The sequence below is a fragment of the Ovis canadensis genome, chromosome 10 (genome assembly GCF_042477335.2).
Source record: "Ovis canadensis isolate MfBH-ARS-UI-01 breed Bighorn chromosome 10, ARS-UI_OviCan_v2, whole genome shotgun sequence".
Lineage (NCBI taxonomy): Eukaryota > Metazoa > Chordata > Mammalia > Artiodactyla > Bovidae > Ovis > Ovis canadensis.
In genome coordinates, this window is record NC_091254.1 from 94,663,040 (window position 1) to 94,690,675 (window position 27,636).

A 27,636-nucleotide genomic window follows, 5' to 3' on the forward strand; every position below is an offset into this window, starting at 1 on the left:
AGAGATGCAGGCTCAATCCCTGGGATGGGAAGATCCCCTAGAAAGGGAAATGGCAAGCCACTCCAGTATTCTTGCCTAGAAAATTCCATGGACAGAGGAGCCTGGCAGGCTACAGTCCATGGGCCCACAAAAATTCAGACACGACTAACTGAGCACAGAGTTGCTATAATTGTTTCAGTAAAAATAATAAATGTACTTATTTAATCATAATACCAAAAAAGGCAAAGAGGCATAGCTATTATTTTAATAGTTTCTATATCTCCCCAACAGACTAAAATTGGATCCTCTGGATATAATAATGGTATAATAACATAGGGCAAATAATTATCCAGTAACTAATAAATGGATTTTAATAAAACTAAGATGTCTGCAAAAGGAACAACTTAGGTAGCTAATAAGTAACACTGCTGATGAAGCCTTTCATTTTCTTAATTGGCTCTTTAGTGTCACAATAAAATAGGAAGGGTGCATTTAAACTTTCAAGATAATTTCAAGAAAAATTTTCATGCATGTACTAAAATTTGAACTTTTCAAACAAAAATATATACCTTGCTATGAACAGCTGTTTCACTGTTTTGCTGAAAGCAGAAATAAAAACTCTGAGTGCCAACATAAAAGAAGCAGCTCAAGTCCTGATTTTCCATCTTTATAATCACTGTGATCACATGATTTACTTCAAATCTATTGCTTAAATGTAAAAATAGGCCGTGTGTGGGGTCAGGAGCTGGGCCTGATGTAGGCCCAGGGGATTTCAAATAATTTCAGATTACACTCTTGAAACACAAGCATGGAGCTGAGTCCCACTGTGGCAGAAATTGAACAGGGGATGGTGAATTATTTAGTCTGATTTTCAAGTAGACAACTGTGTTTATTAAAGGATAACTAATAACTTTGCTAATTTAAAGGATACACGTTTAGAATAAAAACTCAGCCCTACTCCTGGCATTATTTAGAACTTAGATTGACAGAAGATTTTTTTTAAATCACTGACAGTTTAGAATCATCTGACAAGGGTGATAATGAAAAGTGGAATGACATCGTTGGTATTATTTTTGCTTCCTAAGTCCCTATAGCAGAGAAGACAGAGGAGCCTGGTGGGCTGCAGTCCATGGGGTCGCTGAGAGTCGGGCACGACTGAGCAACTTCACTTTCATTTTTATGCATTGGAGAAGGAAATGGCAACCCACTCCAGTGTTCTTGCCTGGAGAATCCCAGGGATGGGAAAGCCTGGTGGCCTGCCATCTATAGTGTCACATAGAGTCGGACACAGCTGAAGTGAATTAGCAGCAGCAGCAAGTCCCTACAGACAATGATGGCTTCTCAGTTCTCAATAGTCCCTGGGAAGGGAGGTTTCCACTGTCCTGCCTTTGGCTTGTCACTGCTTCAGAATGTTACTAATACAATTTCCTTATCTATCTATCAGTATATTGTGACTCTGAAGTGATATCAAAGATTATTTTACTTGCTCTGAATCAGGAGGAATCAGAGTCTAGAGTGCTCAGCACTTATCTGGATGAGGCCAACATCATGGCATAAAGCATATAACCAAAGAAAACTCTTAGTTCCAGCTGTGTGGACCACGTGTATCAGGGTCAAGTGATCTGAATTTCAGGAGCTAACTGAAGAATAGATGGGGAAAGAGTGGAAACAGTGTCAGACTTTATTTGGGGGGGGGGGGGCTCCAAAATCACTGCAGATGGTGACTGCAGCCATGAAATTAAAAGACGCTTACTGCTTGGAAGGAAATTTATGACCAACCTAGATAGCATATTAAAAGGCAGAGATATTACTTTGCCAAAAAAGGTCCATCTAGTCAAGGCTATGGTTTTTCTAGTGGTCATGTATGGATGTGAGAGATGGGCTGTGAAGAAAGCTAAGTACTGAAGAATTGATGTTTTTGACCTGTGGTGTTGGAGAAGACTCTTGAGAGTCCCTTGGACTGCAAGGAGATCCAACCAGCCCATGCTAAAGGAGATCAGTCCTGGGTGTTCATTGGAAGGACTAATGCTGAAGCTGAAACTCGAATACTTTGGCCACCTCATGCAAAGAGTTGACTCACTGGAAAAGACCCTGATGCTGGGAGGGATTGGGGGCAGGAGGAGAGGGGGCCGACAGAGGATGAGATGGCTGGATGGCATCACTGACTCAATAGACATGAGTTTGGGTAAACTCTGGGAGTTGGTAATGGACAGGGAGGCCTGGCATGCTGCGATTCATGGGGCTGGAAAGAGTCAGACACAACTGAGTGACTGAACTGTACTGAACTGAACTGAAAAAAAGCCATACAGCCAAACCCTATACAACCGAAGATGTAGCCGTTTGCACTCAGTTGCTTTAGTCATGCGACTATGGACTGTAGGTCTTTGCAACCCCATGAAGTGTAGCCTGCCTGGCTCCTCTGTCCAGGGGATTCTCTAGGCAAGAATACGGGAGTGGGTTGCTGTGTCCTCCTCCAGGGGATCTTCCTGACCCAGGGATCAAACCTGTGTCTCTTATGTCTCCTGTAGCCCTTTAAGTAAAGCCAGTTCACAAGTTCACAAACAATACTTTTATTTACATGCAGTTAGTGGGCTGCCGTCTATGGGCTTGCACAGAGTCGGACACGACTGAAGCAACTTAGCAGCAGCAGCAGCAGCAGCAGCAGCAGCAGCAGCAGCAGGCACTAGAGCTATGATGGTCAACCAAGCCTGGGTCTCCTGCTGCTACTGGTCAATGCAAGAGAAAGCCAATGCATTGTGCAGGAATGAACCAGGGTTTGTAAGATGTGCAGTGAAGGAAACCATAAAGGGCCTAATGGAAGCCTGTTCAGGAAGTGAAATTGAACCTTTAATCTGTAGCATAAATAGAAGTTAGCCAGTTAAGGAGGCAGGAAAACCAACCACTACAGGTGTTTATGAAGATGATAATTCTGAAGCAGGATCAGAACTGAAGCAAGTGCATTCTGAGTTTAGCGTCCCAGGTGGCTCAGTGGTAAAGAATCCATCTACCAGTTCAGGAAATGCATGAGACTGTGGGTTCAGTCCCCTGGTCAGAAGGATCCCCCAGAGGAGGAAATGGCAACCTACTCCAGTATTCTTGCTCGGAAAAACCCAAGGACAGAGGAACCTGGCAGGCTAGAGTCCATGGGATCACCAAAAGTCAGACACAACTGGGCACACGCACACACACTGAGCAGGAAAAGGCATGAACCATATAGCTGTGCAGTCAGGTGGAGGAACATTTTAGAGTCCCGAAAGGAAGTCAGTCTTGAATATTTATTGGCAGGACTGATGTTGATGCTGAAACCCCAATCCTTTGGCCACCTGATGCAAAGAGCTGACTCATTTGAAAAGACCCTGAGGCTGGGAAAGACTGAAGACAGGAGGAGAAGGGGATGACAGAGGATGAGATAGTTGGATGGCATAAGTGACTCAATGGACGTGAGTTTGAGTAAACTCTGGGACGTGGTGATGGACAGGGAGGCCTGGCATGCTGCTGTCCATGGGGTCATGAAGAGTCGGACATGACTTAGTGACTGAACTGAACTGAACTGAAAGGTCTTTAGGTTTGATCCTAAGAATCACGGATGTCATTGAAGAGTATCACATGAACAAGGGTCATGACCACATGTATATTGTTCTTAGATAATCAGATTGTTACTGGATTGAAAAGGATCAGCAGAAGAACAGGAAGATTTTATAAGAGCGGATGTGAGAAGGAAAGATCAAGAAGGACTCCTAGGTTTCTGGCAAAAAGAAAAAAAAAATATATATATATATATATATATATGTATACACACATCATTATGAAAACCAGTTGCTATATCTTTTATATTGATAGTAAAATCATTCCACATACTATTATATCTTGAATAGTTTCTTCTAGCTAAGAACCTTGTTCCTAGCCTAGACTTTCAATTACAACTGACTGGATATTTGTGTGGGATGTCCCAGAGAAATCTCCAGTCTTAACAGAACAAAAGCAAGACCCTTCACTTCCTACTTCACCACCCATTTTTCCATTTTCTAGAACCTCCTGACTCTGCAGTTGGCACCTCTATTTGTTTTTTTATGAGAATTTTTTTTTTCACTTTCAACAGAAAGAACAATATATATCTCAGAATTCTGACTGCTACCTGTTCTATTCAATATACAGTACATGGTAAATAATTTTTGCAGCAAGAATTCGTTTTTTCCAAGAGTTAATAAACACTGTAAAACAAGTGAAAGATGTTTATCTTGGAGCATTTCAAGTGAACTTTAAAAATAAAAAACATTGATTTTTCTACCTAATTTTGTTTTATATACACTACTTAAAATATTTTACCTATATTTTAACACAACTACATATATAATCAATTTAAGAAGAAATATCCTCAAAATAAGGGGAGAAACCAAGCAGAGCTCTCAAGAATATAAAAAAGAATAAAAATGAAAACAAAAGAGAATGAATTTCTAATCAAATAGTAGTTATATTACCAAAATACCAGAAAGTTTTATTATCATTATTTTTGTACCAGCCTTGTCCATAAAAAAATATTATGAAAATCTACATATTTAAAAGTAAGATCCAAATATTTAAATTATAAGAAAATATTCAGTCTATGCCTATAATAATAGAATTTTAAAATATCATTTAAAAAATCAAGACAAAAGGAAATTACTACATATAGGCATATATAAGTCAATTATATTAGTAAGTTACTTACTAAATAATAAACTGATTAAGTCCAAAGATAAACCGTCCTTCATAATGTGAAAATCTGAAAATATTATGAGCTATAGTTTAGTGTTTCTGACTGTTTAACATACCTGTTTGATATTTCAGTTGTTTTCATCCATGAGCATTTTTGTAGCTTTTTGAAATATTAATATGGTTTCTAGTGATTGACAAATTTCTCTACCAAGAATTATACATGACGCCCACTGTGCCCAGAAACAAAAGTAGAGTAACTTGATGATTGACCGTTGATAGTATCTGACTTTACAAGATACATTCGATAAGCCATCTCATTAGAAAATGCATAACGTGGTGTTCTGTTCGAAATTTTAATGAGTATTTCTATCAATACATGAAAAGGTATGTGATGTGTTGCTCCCATTAATTTTTCTCTCTGGTTTTCAGTGAACAAGCATGTGCTTCTAGGATATTCCATCAGAAGGAAGCAGAAGGACTTTAATCTGTAGAATCAAATCTATCCATCAACAGGAAAAAAAATGCTAATGCATTCATTCCAAGACACCGTGACCAAGCGTATGTGTGCTCGGTCGCGTCTGACTCTTTGTGATCCATGGACTCTAGCTCACCAGGCTCCTCTGTCCATGGGATTTCCCAGGCAAGAAACACTGGAGTGGGGTGCCATTTCCTCCCAACATAACAGTTCAGCCATTTTTTTTATTAAACTATAGTCACTGTAAGTTGCATGCCAGGAGGAGTCTAGTTAAAAAAGTTACAGTATGTCTATATGGTAGATTATTAAACTGCTGATAAATTCCATTTCCAAAGCATTTTTAAGAACTTTGGAAAACTGGTTACAGTAGAAAGTCAAGCTGTTTCGCTTTTGGAATAAAAGGGTATAAGCTTCAAAAAAATAAAATTATATTTCACATTAAAAAAACTGTAGTCACTTTAATAAATATGCTTAAATGCTTCACAATAAACTAAACTTTGGTCACTGTCCTCCTATATATAATTAAGAAGATTTAGGAATCTCTCTTTTGTACTCTTTAGACTCAGAGCAGATTATCGAATAAGCCTTTAGCCCTCTAACAGAACTATCGGCCTAGGGCGTGCCAGTTGAATGTTACTTAATGCATCTCTAAAGTTACATGCCCTGTGACATGCTTACAGATGAACCAGCACATAAATCTTACAACATTCTGTACAAACAGGACAGAGAGACAGTCATGAATCTGTCAAGAACTGCTTTTAAACCCCATCAACAAATATATACTACATTATATGCTCCAAGCTTGTGGAGTCAATGTTGAGTTAAAAGCATTTTTCTTCTGTTTTGATGAAGAATAAGCTGTGAAAGGGAAGACTGGTATTGTCTGCCCCACCCACTTAAGTCTGACGTTACAGATGCTAAGTGATGCATCACAGAATTGTGTAATACTTTAAGGACCATTAGGCAAAGAAACAGTTGTGTAGCAACATGAATCTGATGAAGTGTTGTTTGGTTGCTAAATCCGGTTCGACTCTTTATGACCCCATGGACTGCAGCACACCAGGCTTCCCTGTCCTCCACTATCTCCTGGAGTTTGCTCAGATTCGTGTCTGTTGAGTTGGTGATACTGTCTTATCCTCTGCTGCCTGCTTCTCCTCTTGTCTTCAATCTTTCCAATCATCAGGGTCTTTTCCTATGAGTCAGCTCTTTGCATCAGGTGGCCAAAGGATTGGAGTTTCAGCTTCAGCATCAGACCTGCCAATGAATATTCAGGGTTGATGAAAGTAGGTAGAGCAAAATCAGAGCTCAAGCCGGAAGCCAGCATGGAGCCTTAGAGGCTTCTGCATGTAAGCACAGCAGGGAGCAAGGCTCAGGAACCCACAAGAACAAAGAAGGTAGCAAGGACAGACATCAACACAAAAGGCCTAAAACATGTTCTCTGTGTTCCTAGGAAAGCCTCTTGGTTCCATCCTTACGAAATACAGGAGAGTGACCTCCAACACTGCTCTCTTGATAGGCCATGGGCCTGTTAGAACGCTAACTGAATGCAATGAGTTATTTGCAGCACTATTATCTCCATTACAAATAACTCAATCTGAACTAGAAATATTTTTTAAAATCTAATTAAATTAAAAATGAAATAAAATATAAACCTCTGAAAAAATACTTTCATTGTGATGTAATTGACCGATAAGATTATACTAGTTTCAGATGTAGAGCAGAATAATTTAGTACTCGTATCTACTGCAAAATGATCTCCAGAAACATTCTAGCTAATATTCAGAAAAACAACAGCAGCAACAACAACAACAAAACCCTTGAAAATGCTCTGTATTAACAATATTTGAGGTGTTACAGATGGCTCAGTGTTAGAGAAAGCGCACACCCTTTTAGGCTGGGGGACTGCTTTAACGCTGGGGAAGACTGAAGGAAGAAGGAGGAGAGGGTCACAGAGGATGAGATGGTTGGATGGCATCACCAACTCAATGGACATGAACTTGGGCAAACTCCAGGAGATGGTGAGAGACAGGGAGACCTGGTGTGCTGCAGTCATTGGGTCCCAAAGAGTCGGACACGACTTAGCAACTGAACAATAAGAACTCTGGTTTTTTTTTTTTTTCCTTTTATTTTAATTTTAATTTTTACTTTATTTTACTTTGCAATACTGTATTGGTTTTGCCATACATTGACATGAATCCACCACGGGTATACATGAGTTCCCAATCTTGAACCCCCCTCCCACCTCCCATCCCATTTCATCTCTCTGGATCATCCCCGTGCACCACCCCCAAGCATCCTGTATCCTGCATCGAACATAGACTGGCGATTCACTTCTTACATGATAGTATACATGTTTCAATGCCATTCTCCCACATCATCCCACCCTCTTCCTCTCCCTCAGAGTCCAAAAGTCCGTTCTATACATCTGTGTCTCTTTTGCTGTCTTGCATACAGGGTTATCATTACCATCTTTCTAAATTCCATATATATGTGTTAGTATACTGTATTGGTGTTTTTCTTTCTGGCTTACTGCACTCTGGATAATCAGCTCCAGTTTCATCCATCTCATTAGAACTGATTCAAATGTATTCTTTTTAATGGCTGAGTAATACTCCAAGAACTGTTTTAAAAGGTAAGCCAGTTTCCACGTACACGCATATCTAGGTACCAGGAGCTCATGGACCACACCTAAGTGTCTGAGTTGCCTGGAGCTCAGGAAGGAACCAGCCATATGGCAGATGCTTGGAAGATATTTTTGAATGGTTCAGTGGACAAGTTATTTGCACCAGTTCTTAATTGGCAGTAAATTCCAGAGCCAGAATTCAAACCCAGGTTAGCTTACAAGCAGTCTTAAAAAAAAAAAAAAAAAAAAAAGCTAGCCTACCTATTTCTCTGTGATGGAAAATGGAATTGATTCATGCCTGGCTGGTCCAATTCATAGGGCTATACTAGGACCAAAGGAGATGTTATTATGTGGGAATGTGTTTTGTAAAATCTGATCCACTGGAAAAAATATAAAGTGATTGAAAAATGGACTTGTAATAAATGTGTATCGCTTCTTTCCAAATCAGAGTCAGTATTGGCTAGGAATAGAGAACTGGCAAAGAGACCTATCTTAAAACAAATTTTTTACCTTTAAATAGGGAGAAATCTCTAGAATATGCTTTCTTAAATGTTTGTTCCTGCAAATTTAGGATCTTAGTTAATGACTTTGTTATTTTCATGTAAATGCAGGAAAGCATTATATATCATTCAACACGATCCCAAAAAACTCTTCAAATTACTTTTTTCCCAACCTATCCTAGCACTCTGAAAAGAAGAAGGTTATTTGTAATTTGGGAAACTTTAAAGTGATGTGTTTTGTCTTTGCCGCAAGATAAAAATAACCACCAATTTCCTGGGGTCAGTCTTGATCAATAGACATCTGACCTCTGAGAGCACCACAAATGGTGGAAATTATTTTGGGTCATCATCCATATTCGCACTAAAAGTCTCTCTGCTTGAGACTCCAGTCAGTGGCGAGAGAAAAATCTTGATGTTTTGAAAGAAGTATCTGATCAAATGTGAAGGAAATGTCTCAGCTACTTCATCTAAAGCCGCATCATACCTTTTTTCTTTTCCTTTCTAGACCTGTAACTCCTAGTTAGCCAATGCTATAGAATTTGGATATTAAAGAATTTGAAGCACTTATATATATCCGGGGGGGGGGGGGAACTCTATAAATTATAGATTCAATTTTTAATTTTAGAGTTAAGATTCAAATACACAATTTCACGCTGGCTTGGGGACCACAACTTTAGCTGGGTGTTATCAGGTGATGTAGACCACATATCATCGACTCAATGGACATGAGTTTGAGCAAACTGGGAGATGGTGAAGGACGGGGAAGCCTGGTGTGCTGCAGTTCATGGGGTCGCAAGGAGTCAGACACAGCTGAGTGACTGAACAATAAGACCGCTTGAGCCACACTATCATTTCAAACTGTCGTGTACACAAATATCCAGGCATCTCGTTAAACTGAGCTATGGATTCTGTACATGCAGAGTAGAATCCAAGAGTCTGCGTTTCCAACAAGGCCAGATGATCTGATGATGCTGGTCCACAGGTCACATTTCTAGAAACAAAGACAGTTCATCTCCAACTCTTAGACCTGAACTTAGCTTTCCTGGGCACTTCAGCCTGGCTCCTCAGCTTCTCTGTAATTGCCATTCTAAACCAAGATGATCAATGGCAGTGCTATTATCCAGATTTGTCTGGAGTTAACAGAACATTTGGAGGGTATTTTTTTAAACACTTCCAAATTTTCATTATGTTCCACTTTACTGATTTGTTTTACAAGCAATACCTCAAAAAATGCAATTGTAAAACAGCTATCTGATAGAAAGAAATCCTTTCTAAATAGCTCAGTTTCCTGTAGAGTGGTACTTGTGACATCATAAATACCCAAAAGTGTAATCTCATTGACTCAACTAAATGAATCCGTTTAATGGAAAGATGTTCCCCCAACAAGTGAGCAGCGCTGCCAGGTGAAGGGGGTGAGTTTGGACACTCAGCAGCAGAAAGAGTAACAAATGTTGCTACGCCCAGGTAATCAAATGTTCTATTAAAATAGGCCATCTGGTCACACAATTGTCATTAAACAAATGCCTCAGAAAGCTCACAATTTTAACAAATTGTAGCCACCTGCTTAAATGTTACAGAGGCAAGTCTTCATGGTTAAAGAAAACTAACTTATGTAAGACCTCTAATTAGGTACTTTTATTTTGCAACAATTACAGCACACACAAATGCCTCATTTTCTTCTGAGAAGTCTCTACAATTGTTCTGTCCTGCCGGGTATGGACTCTGGGGGGGTGGATACACTGTTTCCTCTTACAGCACTTTCTACTGACTTCAGATTTGTTAAATGAACATTTCTTTTTCTCTTCTTAGTGAATATCAAAGAAAAGGAAAAGGGTAATTAATTCAGAAAATCTTATAAATTCCAGGAGAGAGATATCATTTGTACATGTGGTAAACAGCAGCTTCATTTTTGTTTAAAAGACACAAAAAGTGACTATATATTTGTATTGGTGGCATTTTTCTCCTTCAGCAGAAACGCTTCGGGTGTCTTTACCATGTCTAGCTATTTAAATTATTTTCTTAATGTGGCAAAGGCCCTGGAATTGAGCACCCCATCTGCATACACAAAGGCATGACACAGGAAACAATGGAACGTCTGAGGCCGAATCTAGACTCCCTTTCACAGGCAACGGGGGAAATTAGTGTCATCACTAGATTGAAGACATAAAGAGATTCAAAATTAAAAATCCTTTGAACGTTTCCAACAAGATTCCTATAATCAGCTGAGATAAGTAATGATCAAAGCCCTTTAAAACAGTATTGTTCACTCCATTAGGACTGTTTAAATGTACCCTACTATTCACCAGAAATTACACAAGATTACTGCAGCAGCTATGCTATTGTTTCAGCTAGGCACCCAGATGTTTTAAAGATGGATACCCCCCCAAGCGTAAGGTTAAAAAGCCAAGATACTAAAACAGCTGCAGTTATAAGCCTTCAGCATCCAGGCCATCCCACCGCATAGGTGGATCCATCGCCCTGACACACCGATGTATCCCGAGCAGAGTGGGCTGGAGTCCGCATGTGGGGACTGGGGAAGAAATGGGCAGAGTGACAGGTTCGCTTCTACATAGGATCACACTGTGGCTACTTCTCCAAACAGACCCTTCCAATGCCCTCACTAACTTCGTATCTGGGCAATGTTAACTTCCCAAAGATCCCTTTTTCATTCAGTGTACGTTATCCCAGCTCCAGGACGATGGGTGAAGAGAGATAAGCACGTTTCTAAACACCTCATGACCGCCGTTATTTTATGCAATTGCCCAGGGATATTCCAGCAGGGCCACGTTGGGATCCGAGGTCACTCCTAAGCAGAAGACCAGGATAATGACAGTCTGACAGATTTATTGACTCCTTTCCTTTTCCTCCCCAATGTCCTGTGAGGTTTAATAACCATATTGTTATTGTTTGACTGATAACAATTTGGACAGGACATCTTCTGTCTCCATCTTTAAACATTTTGGAGGTTTCGCATGACACCGTTCATCACGAGCTGAAGACAATATAAGAATTAGCAGGGTTTTTAGACACAGATTTGTACCAGCCATTTGGAAAACCTAGAGCTGTTTCAGTTTTATGTTCTGGCGATATCAGTTGAAATGTCACTGACAACACTGACAGGGGGAGGTGGCGGAAGCCAACTATAATCTCTGAACTTGTGGGAAGCGGAAAAATGCTGAGTAGGTCCGGGTTAGAGGATGGTGCATGGAGTGTCAGATTTTAAGCTTCTGCTCAGTTCTGAATATGTTTAGCTCTAGACTTTTTCACCCTCCCACCCTGTCTTCAATCCCCAAATATCATCAGTGAAGCAAGGATAAGATGAACATAATTGTTATCCTTAAACTTGAAAATGTCAGGAAAATTTGGAGATGTGTGATTCCACTAGGTTTGCCTTAGACTCTTGGGAATGGCTTGAAGAGGCTGTAATATCCTCACATTTAACAATCAAGCAGCAACAAACACTGCCTTCAGCTGTGACTTTGGGAGTCATCCTTTCCCCATCCTCATATATGAATTCAAAGGAATTCATAGGGCCATGGTTCCTTTTTTTTTTTTTGCAAGAAAGTGATTCTTGAACACAATCTGCATCAAAATTAGCATCAGGAGTTGTTAATGCTGATAATCACAATAATCATAGCTACATTTACACAGCACTCACTAAGTTTTTCATTAACTACTTCTCAAACAATCTCTCCCAAAGACAAAAATCAGAATTTCTAGAGGTAAGGCCCTGGCACCTCCTAGGTGTGACATCAATTCATCAATTCATACTGTGGTTTGGAAAAAAAAACTAAAATAGTGACATTACTCTCCAACTAAGTTTACACTTCCTGGGCGTGAATACTTACTGGTGAATGTTGTTGTTGTTCAATCATTAAGTCAGGCCTGACTCTTTGTGACCCCATGGATTGCAGCACACCAAGCTTCCCTGTCCTTCACTATCTCCCGGAGTTGGCTCAAACTCAGGTCCATTGAGTTAGTGATGCTACCCAATCATTTCATCCTCTGCCGCCCCCTTCTCTGCTTGCCTTCAATCTTTCCCAGCATCAGAATCTGTTCCAAGGAGTCAGTTCTTCACATCAAGTGGCCAAAGTACCGGAGCTTCAGCTTCAGTCCTTCCAATGAATATTCAGGGTTGATTTCCTTTAGGATTGACTGGTTTGATCTCCAGGCAGACCAAGGAACTCTCAAGAGTCTTTTCCAGCACCACAGTTCAAAAACATCAATTCTTCAGCATTCAGCCCTCTTTATGGTCCAACTATCACATCCATATATCTGTACATGACTACGAGAAAAACTATAGCTTACACTATATGGACATTTGTCAACAAAATGATGTCTTTGCTTTTTAATATACTGTCTTGATTTGCCATAGTTTTTCTTCTAAGGAGCAAGCATCTTTTAATTTCATGCCTGAAGTCACTGTCCACAGTGATTTTGGAGTGCAAGAAAATAAAATCTCTCACCATTTCTACTTTTTCTCCTTCTATTTGCCACGAAGTGATGGGGCCAGATGGCATGATCTCAGTTTTTTGAATGTTGAATTTTAAGCCAGCTTTTTCACTCTCCTCTTTCACCCTCATCAAGAGGCTCTTTAGTTCCTCTTCACTTTCTGTCTTTAGAATGATATCACCCACATATCTGAGCTTACTGATATTTCTCCCAGCAATCTTGATTCCAGCTTGTGATTTATCCAACCTGACATTTTGGATGATGTACTCTGCATATAAGTTAAATAAGCAGGGTGACATTATACAGCCTTGTCATACTCCTTTCCCAATTTTGAACTAGTCCCTTGCTCCATGTTCAGTTCTAACTGCTGTTTCCTGACCTGGATACCAGTGAGTAGACGGTTTAGTGCTGATTCAGGAAAAACCTGGCCCATCTTCTCCCAAACCCACAGGAGTTTTTAAGCAAATCACAGAGCAGATCCCAAGAATATGGAAGGCTTTAATTTTTTTTTTTTCCTGTATGACCTTGGACTCACATACTTCTCTACGATTAGACTATATTTTCAAGTTTCTTGGGGACTTTTGAGATGCATGGTTCCATGGTTACATCTGGCACCACGTTGATCCAAAACAATCCTTGTTCTATGCAAGGAAAACTCTAGGGCATTTATTTCTGATTTGTCAAATTCTTTGCACTAATTGAGACATCCCTGGTGGTTCAGATGGTTAAGAATCTCCCTGCAATGCAGGAGACCAGGGTTTGATCTCTGAGTCAGGAAGATCCCTTGGAGAAGGAAATGGTACCCACTCCAGTATTCTTGCTTGGGAAATCCCATGGACAGAGGAGCTTGCCGGACTATAGTCCATGGGGTCACAAACAGTTGGACATGATTGACAGCCTTTCACTCATTTTTGCACAAAGTAAGGAGTGAGCTTTGGATGAAGATCTGCAGACTCTGAGTTCCTGGCAATGCACATCTTTAAATTAATTTGAGAAGCCATGATTTTTCAGGTCTTTCATAGATGCTGTTCCTTCCATTTGGAACAGTTCTCCATCAGTCCTGTCCTGTCTGCTGGTGGACTCTGAATCATTTTTCCTGAGCCTTGAATTCTCTTAATATACTTCATAAATGAAATGTAAAATATACAAAGGGGGCAGGATAGTCTGTGGCTTCCTCAAGGGCAGGCACCGCTTCTGTTTGTTTTTGTAGCACCTATGTCTCTCAAGCTATTTCTTTAAGCACAAAGTAGAACTTCAAAATGTGTTTACTGAATGCATACACTGAGCTTTCAAGAGTAATATTGCATCTTTAGACTATAGCAAAGTACAAATGTTGCTTTTGTAGACAGGCATTTAATTGAGAGATTTGGATTCTTTAAAATAAAATTTTTGCAGCTATCAAAATCTATTATTTAAATGCAGTAAATGGAACTTCATTTTATTTCAGTGAACTAATATCTAATTTGAAAAAAAAAGAAAGAAAGAAATGGTCCATGAATTGACTCTGGAAGTGGTTTGCATCCTCATTTAGACTGTGATCAGCTATAGATAACTCCTGGTGTGAAATGTATGTTCTCCATGAATGCCTTCATCAACCAGATTCTAAAAAGAATATGCATATAAGATGAATAGGTTTCTTCAGCTGTTTTACTCTTTCCATGAAGATCAAAGGTCACTTCTAGCCTCTTATTTCACCAAATATTGCAGCCGCTTTGAACAAGAATTAAATGATTGACTTTGATATGCACCCTAAATAATGAAAAGACAGCTAATCAAAGACCTTTCACATAACATACTAAATCACCTGGCAAAAACCCACTATGGTAAAGCTGCAATTTTTCAGATTATTAATAGAAGGCTCCTACATGAAATTGATGTGAAATGTAGAGAGTTAACCAAAATTGACTTTTTAAAACCAGTTTTAAATGGTAATAGTGCCAAAAACCTAAAGGAACTTCCAGTTTGCATGAAGTAAGTAAGTAATATGATTCATTAAAAGTGAGCTAAAGTGTTTTTAGCATTTGCACTCATAAGAAGATATAGGCCAGGCAAAGAGAGCTGGGTTTCATTACATGCCCTAAAATTTTGATTTTGACTCTCTAAATATACACTTAAGATATCTTCATGATAGAAGAAAAAGGCATGTAAAAATCTGTTGAAGGCATGCCTTATCAGAATGATTGCTCCTGGCTGGGAATTTTCTCTATTAGTCCACTTTAACTTAACCGTGTCAAATTCCTGCCTCCCAGCCATTTGGCAAGGAAGCTTAATGAGATAATAAGAAAGAAAGAAGCAAGAAAGAGGGAGAAAGAGCTAATGGGCCAGACTGCTTTGCTTTGGTACCTCTGAACTGAAAACGCTTTTTTTCAATATAGATTTGTTTTAATGAACACTGTGTCAACCTGCCCTTCCTCATCTTTAAGTGAACTTTGTATCTGAATATATCAAGTATCAGCACTGGCGGTGGAATTTGCATGCCCAGTTTTGAAAGGCAAATTCTCCTGTTCATGACAACATTCAAATTGCCACATGAGCCCTGGGTTCATAGTAACAGATAATGAAATTTGAATTTTTTTCCTCAAAAAGCATTTTGGGGAAAAATGAGGAAGGAGATTATGAGAATTTTATCCCAGAATGAGGTCATCATTTGATTATTTGAGTCTAAATCCAACCGCACCTAGGTATAGCCAACTCCATCTCATAGCTTATGTCTGCACGCATTTTTTTTTTTACTCAATTTTATAAGGAACAAGAAACATCTGTCTTTTTCAGTCTCTTCACAGCATCCAACTCCGTGGACAGATGTTTTGAAAACCACGTTGTCTGTGAACATTTAAAGGAATACTATATTTGCATAAACTCTGGGAATTCCAAGCTCTGTGCTTTCCATACTGTTTGAGTTTTTTAAATCAATATTTTTTTGTTCTGTACCCATCATTTTGTTTTACTCCTCATAAAGCAGACATTGTGTGCACACATCTGTTAAATCTGGGCTGCATTTATTACAGTTCTGTTCTTCCAGAAACAGGAAGGATTAATTACCACAGACTGGCTCTAGAAGAACCCCCGTGCTTCTCAACACACAAAATTAATTCAGAGTTGACAAAACTCTTTCAGCCATAGCCTGCTTCCTGCTGATGACGCTTTATTAGCATATTCTTCCCAGAAAAAAAATGCCTCCTAGACCCCTTTTCCCTCTCCTCTGAGTTCAATTTGTACAGCCCTGAGTGACAGGCAGCAAAATGGCTTGAATATATCGAAGGCAAGTTGCCAAAACCCTCCGATAGAAGCACTTTGGGGCCTTTGTCCCGAGCACATTAAAGTCACAGAAGGTCCATGTACAGTAGACAGTGAGGGGCAGGCAGGATGCTCTCAGGAAGACAAAAAAGCAGGTGATAAATGACATTAGATAACAGTGAGAATTTACCACGGACTAAATTAACTGCTGGAGTGAAACGTTCTCAGCTCTAAGGCTATATTAACAGTGAATTTATAATTAGGTGATTTTCATTCGTTTTAGTGTTTGAGGAGGTCTATATGTAAAAATGATGAAGACAGCTCCGTTTGACTCGGGAGACACAGAGCTGGAAGTGGTTTGAAGAATGCTGGAGAATAATTCTTCTTTCGGGTCTTATAAAGTCATTTGTAAAAATAAGCGGTGCTTGGAAGTGAATGAGATGGATATCACACACACACACACACACACACACACACACACACACACACACACACAGTTTGCAACCTCAGAGAACATACTACCAGGGAATCAAACTCCAAAATGTATCTTATTGATGCTCTCAAAATTAATCAGAACTTGATTAGGGGCATGAGAAGTTTTGAAGGTACACATTAATCTGTGGTTTTCTTTTTCCATCAGAGACAACATCCTTAATAATATTCAACTTCTATTCTAGATCATAAGGAATCTTTATATCTTCCTTGCCATGTCTGTGGCCTTAAGAGAGCGGTCTACTTTGGTTTTACCCTCAAACCTGTACGAATCTAGAGAAATGCAATAGAACTCCCCTCGCCCCCCACCCCCAAATGTGTCAGGGATAGAAAATGAACTGCTACATTGATCAATGACTTGATTACACCCAAATCATCACACAGCTTTCTCAAATACCCTTACATGAGATACTACTCAAATAGAAAATGACAATAATCTTTAGCTTCTTAAAATCGTTCTTTTTTAGACATTATTTTTCTCTCCCAGACCTATGCTTACATCTGATGAGTAGTATTTCAGCTCTTGGTCCATCCAATCCCATCCTAAAGGGGGTGGTTGTTGGTCAGTTGCTCAGTTGTGTCCGACTGTTTGTGGCCCCATGGACTGCAGCACACCAGGCTTTCCTGTCCTTTGCCCTCTCCCAGAGTTTCCTCAAACTCATGTCCACTGACTCTTCCTGATGGCGCCAGGTACACATATGGGTAGAATTCTCACCATGTAACGTCATGTGCTCTTTCCATGAGGATTTCTCTTAAAGCGAGAACACTTCATTTTTGGCAACCAAGCTGTCTATGTCTAGACACATTATAGTGCTTGGTTACAATTGTATTTCCATAATAAACTAGTATCCATTCATTCATAACTTTCTAAAGAAAAAAAATTCTACTTTTGGGCTTTAAACACTCTGGGTTTAGCCTTAGCCAAAAAGGTGAATATTTGGAAAGTTTCTGCTAAATCCATTTTATCAGATATTGACTTCTATGACTCAGAAAATTATTTTCCATATGTCCACAAGAATTATTGCCCCCAAAATAAAGCATGAGGAGCTGACTTCTATAATTTAAAGATCTGACTGTGACTAGTCCCTTGAGAAACAAGCTCAAAAGCTGGAATGAAAGATTCAAATTGAAAACCCCAATTTTTCTTGCTATATGCCTATTCTGCTAAAGCATAAACACGTGGACACAAAATTCCAATTTTTCAATTTTGGGGGAAGGGGATTGGGTGCTCCGAGATGTGCATCCCTCTCCACTTATCATTTTGTCTCCAAAAATTATTAGTAAAGTCCCAACTATGAGAAGCTCAAGGCTAATTTATAAGTGGAGATATTGTAAGTTTTCCTAACACAGCTGTACTTTGTAAATAGCATGTTGAACCCAGACACCTTGAGCGCATTCACTGCTTCCAGTACAACACTCCACGCATGAATGGCTTCTTCATCTGTACTAATTTGACTGTTCCCTTTAATCTAGAAAGATCATAAATATACCACATGTAGGAAATAAGTGAATATAGCATTGGAGCCTATTGGCTCATCCCAGCCCATGTCATCTCTTACAAGTCTCTCTGCCTTTTCCAGGCATTCAGTGTTCTGAGCTTCTCAAGAGATATCTTTTCTGATCAATTAATTAATGAGCACTACATTAATGACTGAATCCATTAGCCCTTCCAAACATTACTCTGTTAATTAATTAATTAATTTATATATATATTTTTTGTCCACACCACATGGCTTGTGGAACCTTAGCTTCCTGGACAGAAAATTGAATGCATGCCCTCTGCAAAAGAAGTGAGTAGTCCTAGCCACGGGACCATCAGGGAATCCCCCAAATTTGTTTTTCTTTAAAGGCACACTCATAAAATCAAGAGTAACTTAAGGTAAACAAGAAAACTGATAGTATAATAGAATTTAAAGCACTTGGCGTTTGATAGGGGTCATATTTTGTTCAAAGTGATTTCAGGGCAAACTCTCTGTGAACTGTTTATTTAACTTCTCTGTGCGTTGATGTCTTCATCATTGAATAGGAAAAAATAACAGCATCGACCTACTTGGATGGTTGTGAAGCTTAAGATAGTGGGCAGAGATCCCTCAGAAGAGTCGTGATTACAAATGTCCTCAACAAATGCTAGCTACCATTAGTGATACAATCATTATTGCAATTACTAAGTAAGACTAGAAAGAGTCTGGAAAGTGTCAATTCTGGACCTAAACCTGATACTCGTAATCATAGAATTTTTCCCATTTCTTAATTATTTGTTTCTCTTTGGATATATCTGTCTATTAATTCCCATGATTTAGGTAAGATATATGGTACACAAACACACACATACAATTTCTTTTCAAATTTACCAAAATTGATATTAACCACGTCTGCATATCCATCACTCCAGATGGCCACAGATTGTACATGAACAGCAAGTCAGAGGTTATTTCACTGTGGTCACCTGGTATGACCCAAAACAACTTGTCTTTGAAGAGGGTGCTAGAGAGATGGGGTGACATTGCTAACCCACCCCACAGCCCATGTTGCCCACTCTAGCAAACAATTTTCAATCTCTTCAGAGTTACACATTCTTAAAGAATCAAAGACTATAAAATATCCATTTGAAAAATTCCTTGATGCATGCTTTTAGTAATTAAATAGCCAGATAAATACTTTCTATTTTGTTCTGTTTTATCTATAAAGCCATAAACCACGGTGAACTTAGATGACGTTTAGCAACTTTCTGTTGCCAGAACTAAAAACCAGAATAAAGCAAACATGTTTACAAATGTCAAAGAAAACTTAGCTTAGTGACGCTGAGAGAATCTTGTCAGTTTTGCTTATGTTTTTAGGCTTGTCAAACTATGACACGAACAGTACGTAGATCTTTTTTGGTGTTATCAGAATAGAAAAGAATCACCTTCCAAAGCCATTTTATCAATAAGTTCCAAAGTGATAAATGGTTTTATGATGCCTCACAGAATCATAAAGCATGCTAAACAACTAAAACTTCACTATAATTAACAGTTACCTGTATCATATAGTCCAATGCAGTGAAATTTCCAAAGAACTGAAAAAAAGAAAAGATACAAAAGACCTTATAAAATTCAGAGGACTTCTAACTGCTTTTTGGTATTTTTTTCTTTTTTTACTTTTATTATTAGTGGCAATTCCTACATCTATGACTGAACTTAAAATATAATTGAGTAAAAATTATTCATAAAATTCATATGTGTTAAAAGATCAGTAATGACTTCGTAGTTCAGTAACAATTTTTCCATAAAGTCAACCAGCTATGGAAGCATTTCCATATTCAAGAAATCACTTCATTGTCACAAAGAATTCTGTGATAAACTCATCAACACCTGCATTTACAACTGAGGTTAAAAGGGTTACTCAAACTCCTGCTTCCAGAAATTACCAAAGACAAATCTTCAGCTCACCAATTCTGCCTTATCACACTGCCTCTATGTACCATTATTTTAAACTGTAAATAATAATTGCACTTTAGATGACTCTTAAAGCCATCCATGGAGATTCCACAATGTGCCAGGCAGTGCCGTGCAGTTTATGTTCATTATTTTAATTAAATATTCAAAACAGCAGTGTGAGATACAAGTTTATTTGTGGCATCTTACAGATAAGAAATTTCTCAAAGTTATAAAGCTCATATTAGGATTCTCAGTACTCAGTCACGATCTTTGGAGAATTACTTAAAACTCTTTTAAAACTCTTTATGGGCTTGCATGGAAAAAGTTTCTACTAAATTCTTGTCAATCCTAAAGGAAATCAACCCTGACTATTCATTGGAAGGACTGATTCTGACGCTGAAACTCCAATACTTTGGCAACCTGATGCGAAGAGCTGACTCACTGAAAAAGACCCTGATGCTGGGTAAGACTGAAGGCAGGAAGAGAAGGGGACAACAGAGGATGAGATGGTTGGATGGCATCATAGACTCAATGGACATATGTCTGAACAAACTCCAGGAGATGGTGAAAGATAGGGAAGCCTGGTGTGCCATACTCCATGGGGTCGCAAAGAGCTGGACACCTCTTAGCGACTGAACTGAACTGACAGATTCTTAGAATGGAGAAGATGTGAGTAAGCTGTCTTTTGTTAACTGCTGAGCACATAGTGTTTATAGGTGCTATGAGGTTCACTTTCTAGATTCACATGATCGAAGATTCCAGGAAAGTGAGAAGTTAGTACGGGGTTAAGAGATCCAGAGAGGAAACAGAACGACCTTTGTAGATTTCACAAGCATATGGAAATGTGACTCCACAGGAAGTGTGAAGCTGTACAGACAAAATTTGCAACAAGAGGCCAGTGCAGCAAAATCCTTGGCAAAGACACCACATGAACTCATCAAACACTCTTCAATGAGTAAATTACCCTGTAGGTATCTGGTGGTGAGTGTCACCGCATGTGGGGCACAAAGTACAGGAGAGGTTAAGGAGAACAATTCTATGTATGGAGATCAAATCAAATGGGATTATGAGGAAAGAATGAGGAATGAATGAAGAAGACTTTTTTTAATGGAATATTTCAGCCAGAAATAAGGCAAGGGCATGGAGGTACTTGGAATCAAGTCAGGCTAAGGAATAAAACTGAGTCTTTGTGATCATTTATCCCTTCTGGATTGTATCATGCCTAAGAGCAGGATTAGCTGAAAGTCAGAAAGGCTGGAAGCAGAAAGTCAGCGCACTATGAGAAAGACATTTCATTAATCTAAATATATTAGTTAGCCAGGGTCTAGACGAGGACTTTATGGATAAGAGAGTAAAGAAAGGGGTAATTTAGAAAAGCAGAACTTGGAATGACCGTAACAGATTTAAGATAAGAGCTATCAAGTTTAAATGCCATTTGTATTGGGGGGGGGGGAAGTGTAATAAATTTTAATAATAAATAAAAGTCATAGCAGCTCATTCAAATTATTTGCCAGCCTGCCTTGCTTGTGGAGATGACAAAAAAAAAAGATGAATGAAATTTGACATGATTTCTATTCCTGTGGCATAAAGTTATTATTTTACTTGCTGAGTCTATGATCAACTTAATTTCCAAAAGAGGAAAGAGATAAAAGAGACGAAAAGGGATCTTATTAAATCTGTTCACAATGCTGATGGATTAAGATATTGACTTCTAATTTGAACCGTAACTCCACGTTCTACAGGCTGTATCTACAGCATATGGCCTTCTTGGATAAACGCTACTTAGTATGTAAGTCATTTCTAAGAGCCGGTTTTAGTGTTTAGGTCAATAATTCTATGGCAATTCAAGATTACATTTAGGTTATGGATTCTGCAGCATCCCTCCTTTTAATTTTTTTTTAACCATTCATATTGGCATCTTTATGCTTTAAGTGTTTTTAATACCTGCACTTTAGACTTTAGACAGACTCCAGGCCCTGGCACTCGGTCACAAGTTCAGCTAACACCTCATGCTGTCTTTCACCAGCCGTGCTGTGCAGATAAAGCTTCTTGTCACTTTCTCTTCCTGATCTGGGTTTTCCACACTGAAGTCGTTCAACTTATGATATGTGACTGCACAAGAACATGTTAATTGTTCATATGTTTCAGCCTCTTGCTAAAGACAGCTCTATTCTCCATGGTCTCCAGTGAGGTATGCAGTTCTGCCCAGGAGTTTTGGGGGCACCTCTGCTGATCATAATGGGGGGCTTCTAGGCCTTCCGCTGAGGTTTTCTCTTGTGAGACCCAGAAGACACTGCAGAATTCCCTGAAATTTCTACTTTCCTCCTAGAAATCTCACAAAATTACACAGGGAATAAGTCACTATCATTTCTATCAGAAGAAACGGGCAATAATAAACATTCTGTATAAATTTGACAAGAGCATGAAGGCCTTTGCATTGATCAGGGAAATCCCACCTCCCTCAACAGCCAAACCCGCTGATGACATAGAATGTCACTTGTCTACTTTCTATCGGTATCATGAAAGAAAAGTTAATAGCAGACATTTAGATGTTTTTCTTGAAAGCTAGCAGATAAAAATGCTTTCCCCCAAAGAACACCCACTGGCCTGTAAACTGAGAAATGTGTTACACTGCAAAGAAAATTCAAAACGCTCTGTCAAATGATCTGTCTACATATCAAATTTTATCATTTTAAAGTTAATATTGATACAAATAACAACAACTGTTTTTCATTGTGATTCAAGTGAAATGAAGTGAAGTGAAGTCACTCAGTCGTGTCTGACTCTTTTCAACCCCACGGACTGTAGCCTACCAGGCTCCTCCATCATTGGGATTTTCCAGGCAAGAATACTGTAGTGGGTTGCCATTAAGAAAAGTACCCAAATAGTCTTTGGGTTGACATTGGTTCCTTAATATTTAATTCTGTATTAAACATTTTAAAAATGTCTTGTTTGATCAAAACAGAAATGAGCTTTAGGATCCATTTTGTATTATATATTGCATTATTAGATCTTTATAAATATATTGTTATGGTGAGTAGTAGTATTTTCAGCTTAACTTGAGAAAATGAATTCTAAAGGAAGTTAGTTAAAAGGCCTGCCCATGGTCGTGCAGTGATAGGCCTGGTGGTAGATGCTGGGAAACACTGGATTCCAAGGCTCCTGGGCCCATATTCACACACAGGGACTCTCACTAGACACAAGCTGGCCTCAGTCCCCACCCTCACTAGAGAGCTTGTGGGGCGGGACCAGACACACAGGCTCAGCCTTCCCTGGGCTCCCTACCCTGGCTCCATGAAGATGGAGTCAAGTTTGGTTTTTTCACAATGTCATAAAGTCAGTGCTGTCTAGACTGTTGAGCATGAAGTGGAAAAGTCTGAATAGTTGAAGGCACACATATTAGGAGGCTGATATAGCTACAGAGTCAAAGACTTCTTCTCCAGGACAACCTCTATTACAAATAGCTCAGCTCTCCAGATTTCTGATTTCCTTCATCAGTCTCTCGACTGGCCACAATTGATCCTTGATAATTTCATCAAGCTGTTGCACAGGCCCTGTAGGACCTACATTTGTGTGCCTTTTTACATGAGGGAAAAAGAGTGGCTCTCTACTTATGCAAAGCACTATGGACTGGTTTGCTTTTATAAGGAACCAACACAAGGCTCAAGAGGAAAAACATTAGTTTGCATTCTACTCTGAGTTGTAAATGGTGACAGGAGAACATCCCCAAATGCAGTAGACATTTGAATCCAGGGATGAAAAAAAAAAAAAAAAAGATGAAACGATCATGAGAGATTTCCAGACTGGAGACGTGGTCTCGGTACCTTCACCGTATCTAACTATTCAGCTTACTTGATGGATGTGCATTAGTGTCCTTTTCAATCTCAACTTCAGAGCCTTGCAAAGTGAAAGCATTAATTGCTCAGTCGTGCCTGACTCTTTGAGACCCCACGGACTGCAGCCCGCCAGGTTCTCCTGTCCATCAGGTTTCCCAGGCAACCAGACAAGAATATTGGAATGGGTTACCATTCCCTTCTCCAGGGAATCTTCCTGACCCAGGAATCAAACCCGAGTGTCCTGCACTGCAGGCAGGTTCTTTACCATCTGAGCCACCGGGAAAGCCCTTGAGGAAAAAATACTCCCCTTGCTTCCCTTAATAGCTGACTGTCAAATATTACGCAGTTGGATATATTTATTTTTCAGCACTGAAGACTGAAAATAAGGATTTTCATATTAGTAGGCCTTCTTATGTCAAGTGCCTTTAAAAAGTAAGGTTATATACTATAATTTCTATAAACATTTTATACATGAGAATTTTCAGATTTCAAGGTAAGGGGATAAATAAAACAATGTCATAAGGAAAGAGAATTCTGTTCACTGAACGTGACTCACCCCTGGAGTAACAGGGATTCCAGCAAATATGATTTATACGATTCAAGCTTTTGATCTTTCTCAAAACTTAATCTGCTTCTATGTGATTCTTAACTCTGGATCATTTCAAATGTAACCTCTGTTTCAAAAATCTCCATTTCTTTCTGTTTTTTTTTAAATTGCTAGAGTATTAAAGCTAGCTTTCAGCATCATTGCTATTTAGTGGGTCCTTCACAACACATGACCAAAAACACCCAGGATGAGAAGCTATTCCATTTAAATGCATGCATTTTTCTAAATGACTGCCAATGAACCATAACAAAATAGAACCTCCCCTCTCTGGAAGTGATCAGACAGGTTCAAAAAGAATATTTGATGATATGCCAAGCCAGCACATTGCTACGATTATAAGAACAAGGCCCACACCCTGAATAGCCAGACTTTCCTTCCCTATTACAGACCAGCTGCCTCCCATTGGGAGCCTGAGTTTGCAGATCAAAAATCTCCGCTCCATCCATGTGGGCTCTGGGACATTTCACAGTGGCATAGGACCTGGGTAAAGCCATTAACAAAAAGGATTTGGGACCATGTCAAGAAGAAATTGAGACATAGGGCCATGTTTTCCAGCATCGCTAGACCTTTTCTTATACTACACTGAGCTGTCCCTTTAGAAATCTCTGCAAGTGTGGAACATAAGCTGCCTATTTCATGATTCATCCATACATCCATTCGTGGAGCAGATATCTATCAAGAAAATGTAATCAAAATGCTTATACTGAGCTGCTCATCCTACGTCTGATGCTAATATTATGTCTTGTTATTGATGTTTGTTCAAACAACTTTTGTTTCTGTGTGTGTGTGTGTGTGTGTGTGTTACTCACTCAGTCATGTCCAGCTCTTTGCAACCCCATGGACTATAACCCATCAGGTTCCTCTGTCCATGGAATTCTCCAGGCAAGAATACTTTCAAATACCTCTTTCGTGAGAGCATCCAAGATGAAGTTAGTTCCATTCAATGCCACGTTTCATGTATCAGTTCTTTAAACTCCTAAACAGTATTTTCTGCTATTGTACTATATTTTAGAACAGCAAACAAGCCTTAATTTCGTATATATGAACTAGTGAACCCAGAACACCATGTTTATTTCACTTTGCAGGGATATAATATAAACTTGTGTCATAATGAGTGTAGGTTAGAATGGAATTTCAAGGCAATCCGGATGAAAGTGCTATTTTGCAACATATCAAAAAGCAGTGCTTTCAACCTCAGGATGGCTAGAATATTCCTGGGAAGGGAGGCAAGGTATCGCATTGACGTCTGTACTTGGTGGATTTCCCTCTGCCTTCAAGAGCCAAAGAAAAGTCTAAATGTTCTTTCATATAACAGCCCTGAAAGGCTGTGAAAATAGCTCCTTCCACACGTGCCAATCTGTCTCCACCAATTTATCTCCTGTTCAAATCAAACTCAGTTCTTTCAAACGATGCTCACAGGCCATGCTCTCCTCACCCATCGTTACCTTCTCCTCTGGATGTATCTTCATTTGTCAATGTCCCTCTGAAGAAGTGGACGCAGGTTGTAGATATAATGTGTTAACTTGACTCACGGGTTCTCCAAAGGTTGGCATCACTAGCATTTGCACTGTTGAGGCCTTTGCTGTTCTCTGTTATATCAGACTGAGCTCTCTCAATCAATTAATGCTCCAGATTTTTTTTTTTTTTAATAAAGGCTGCCTGCCTCCTCAATAACCCATCTCTCACTAGCGCTTACCTTTTGGACTTGCTGTGGGCTTTTATAATCTTATTATACTTCACATTCTCAGGGTTTCTTGGCATTTTCAAGAGCATCTCTGGTTTCTGAAATGTTTTAATGGGAGTCTGGTAATATCATGACTCTATTTTAAAAATTCCAAAAATATTAATACCTACAAATCCACTCATTTAGGGTGAACTATTCCTAGCCTAGGGTATAATTTGCTCCATTGCTAAGCCATGTTCTCTCCAACTTTGTGACTCCATGGACTTTTGCCCACCAGGCTCCTCTGCTGATGAGATTTCCCAGGAAAGAATACTGCAGTGAGTTGCCATTTCCTTCTCCAGGGGATCTTCCTGATCCAGGGATTGAACCCAAGTCTCCTGTGTTGGCAGACGGATTCTTTACCACTGAGCCACCAGAGGATTACCAGACAAATTGATATGCTTCCTGTAAAACATTTTTCAGGCTTTATGCTTTGGGATGTAAACTATTAGTAATCACTGTATTTAAAGGTTTTTTTTTTTTTAAATCACACTTCAAATTATTGCAATAACATTGATCTTGAAAGATCCACCTCTATGAAATTCCTCCTGATACATCCATGCTACCGGGTCCTACTTCTTCAAAATGCTACCCCATTTTACTTCCTTCATGGCAAAACAAACTCACGGTATAATGGATTTCTCTACTTCATTTTCTCCTTTCACCTTATATCTCAGACTCCAAACTAGAGGATTCTTGAAAACTTTGTTTTCATTTTTGTTTGTTTTCATGTTTGTTTTGTACTCATTTTGAAATAAATATCAACTCACCCAAATTGCTGCATGCCTATGAGTTATACTGAGTTAAATCACTGTTTCTTTTATATTTTATCCATCAGAAATCAATAAAGGAATGCTTTCTATTTTGTAAGTCATTTTAGAAATGATTGAGTTCTTATCTCAAATCCGTCTTTGAAATTTGAAGTGTGGAAAAGGGAGGGAGAGAAAGTCAGGAGGTGGCATGAGTGTGCCCGGGGCACTATAACGACCAGGGAGGTGAATGAGGAAGGACCTGCAGTCCCAACCGGGCAGCGTCACCGAGTCTGTTCTGGGTTCTGAAGAAGCAGAAGCAAATCAGCCTGCATCCTGGGTACCTGATTCCCTCTCTGAACTTGAGTCATGACAATGCACAATGCATGAGGCCATCTCCACTACTTCTAAGCCAGATCAGCCAGTGCATCCCTATCAGAACCATTTCCATGATCCAGGAAGAGGGAAAGCAGAAATGATGACCATTAAATTCCATTCGGCTATTTCCATCTTGTATGAATATGCAGACAAAACGTACATCCAGATTTCCTTAATTAGAGTATAATGCCCTCTCTCTTCGGAGAAGGCAATGGCACCCCACTCCAGTACTCTTGCCTGGAAAATCCCATGGACGGAGGAGCCTGGTGGGCTGCCGTCTCTGGGGTCGCACAGAGTCAGACATGACTGAAGTGACGCAGCAGCAGCAGCAGCAGCAGCAGCAGCAGCAGCAGCAGCAGCAGCAGCAGCAGCAGCCATCTCTCTTTCTTCTAGCATGTCACTTAGGGGAGTCGTTGCCTTATATTGCTTATGTATCATGTGCATAAGTTATAGATACATGAACTTCAGTATTTG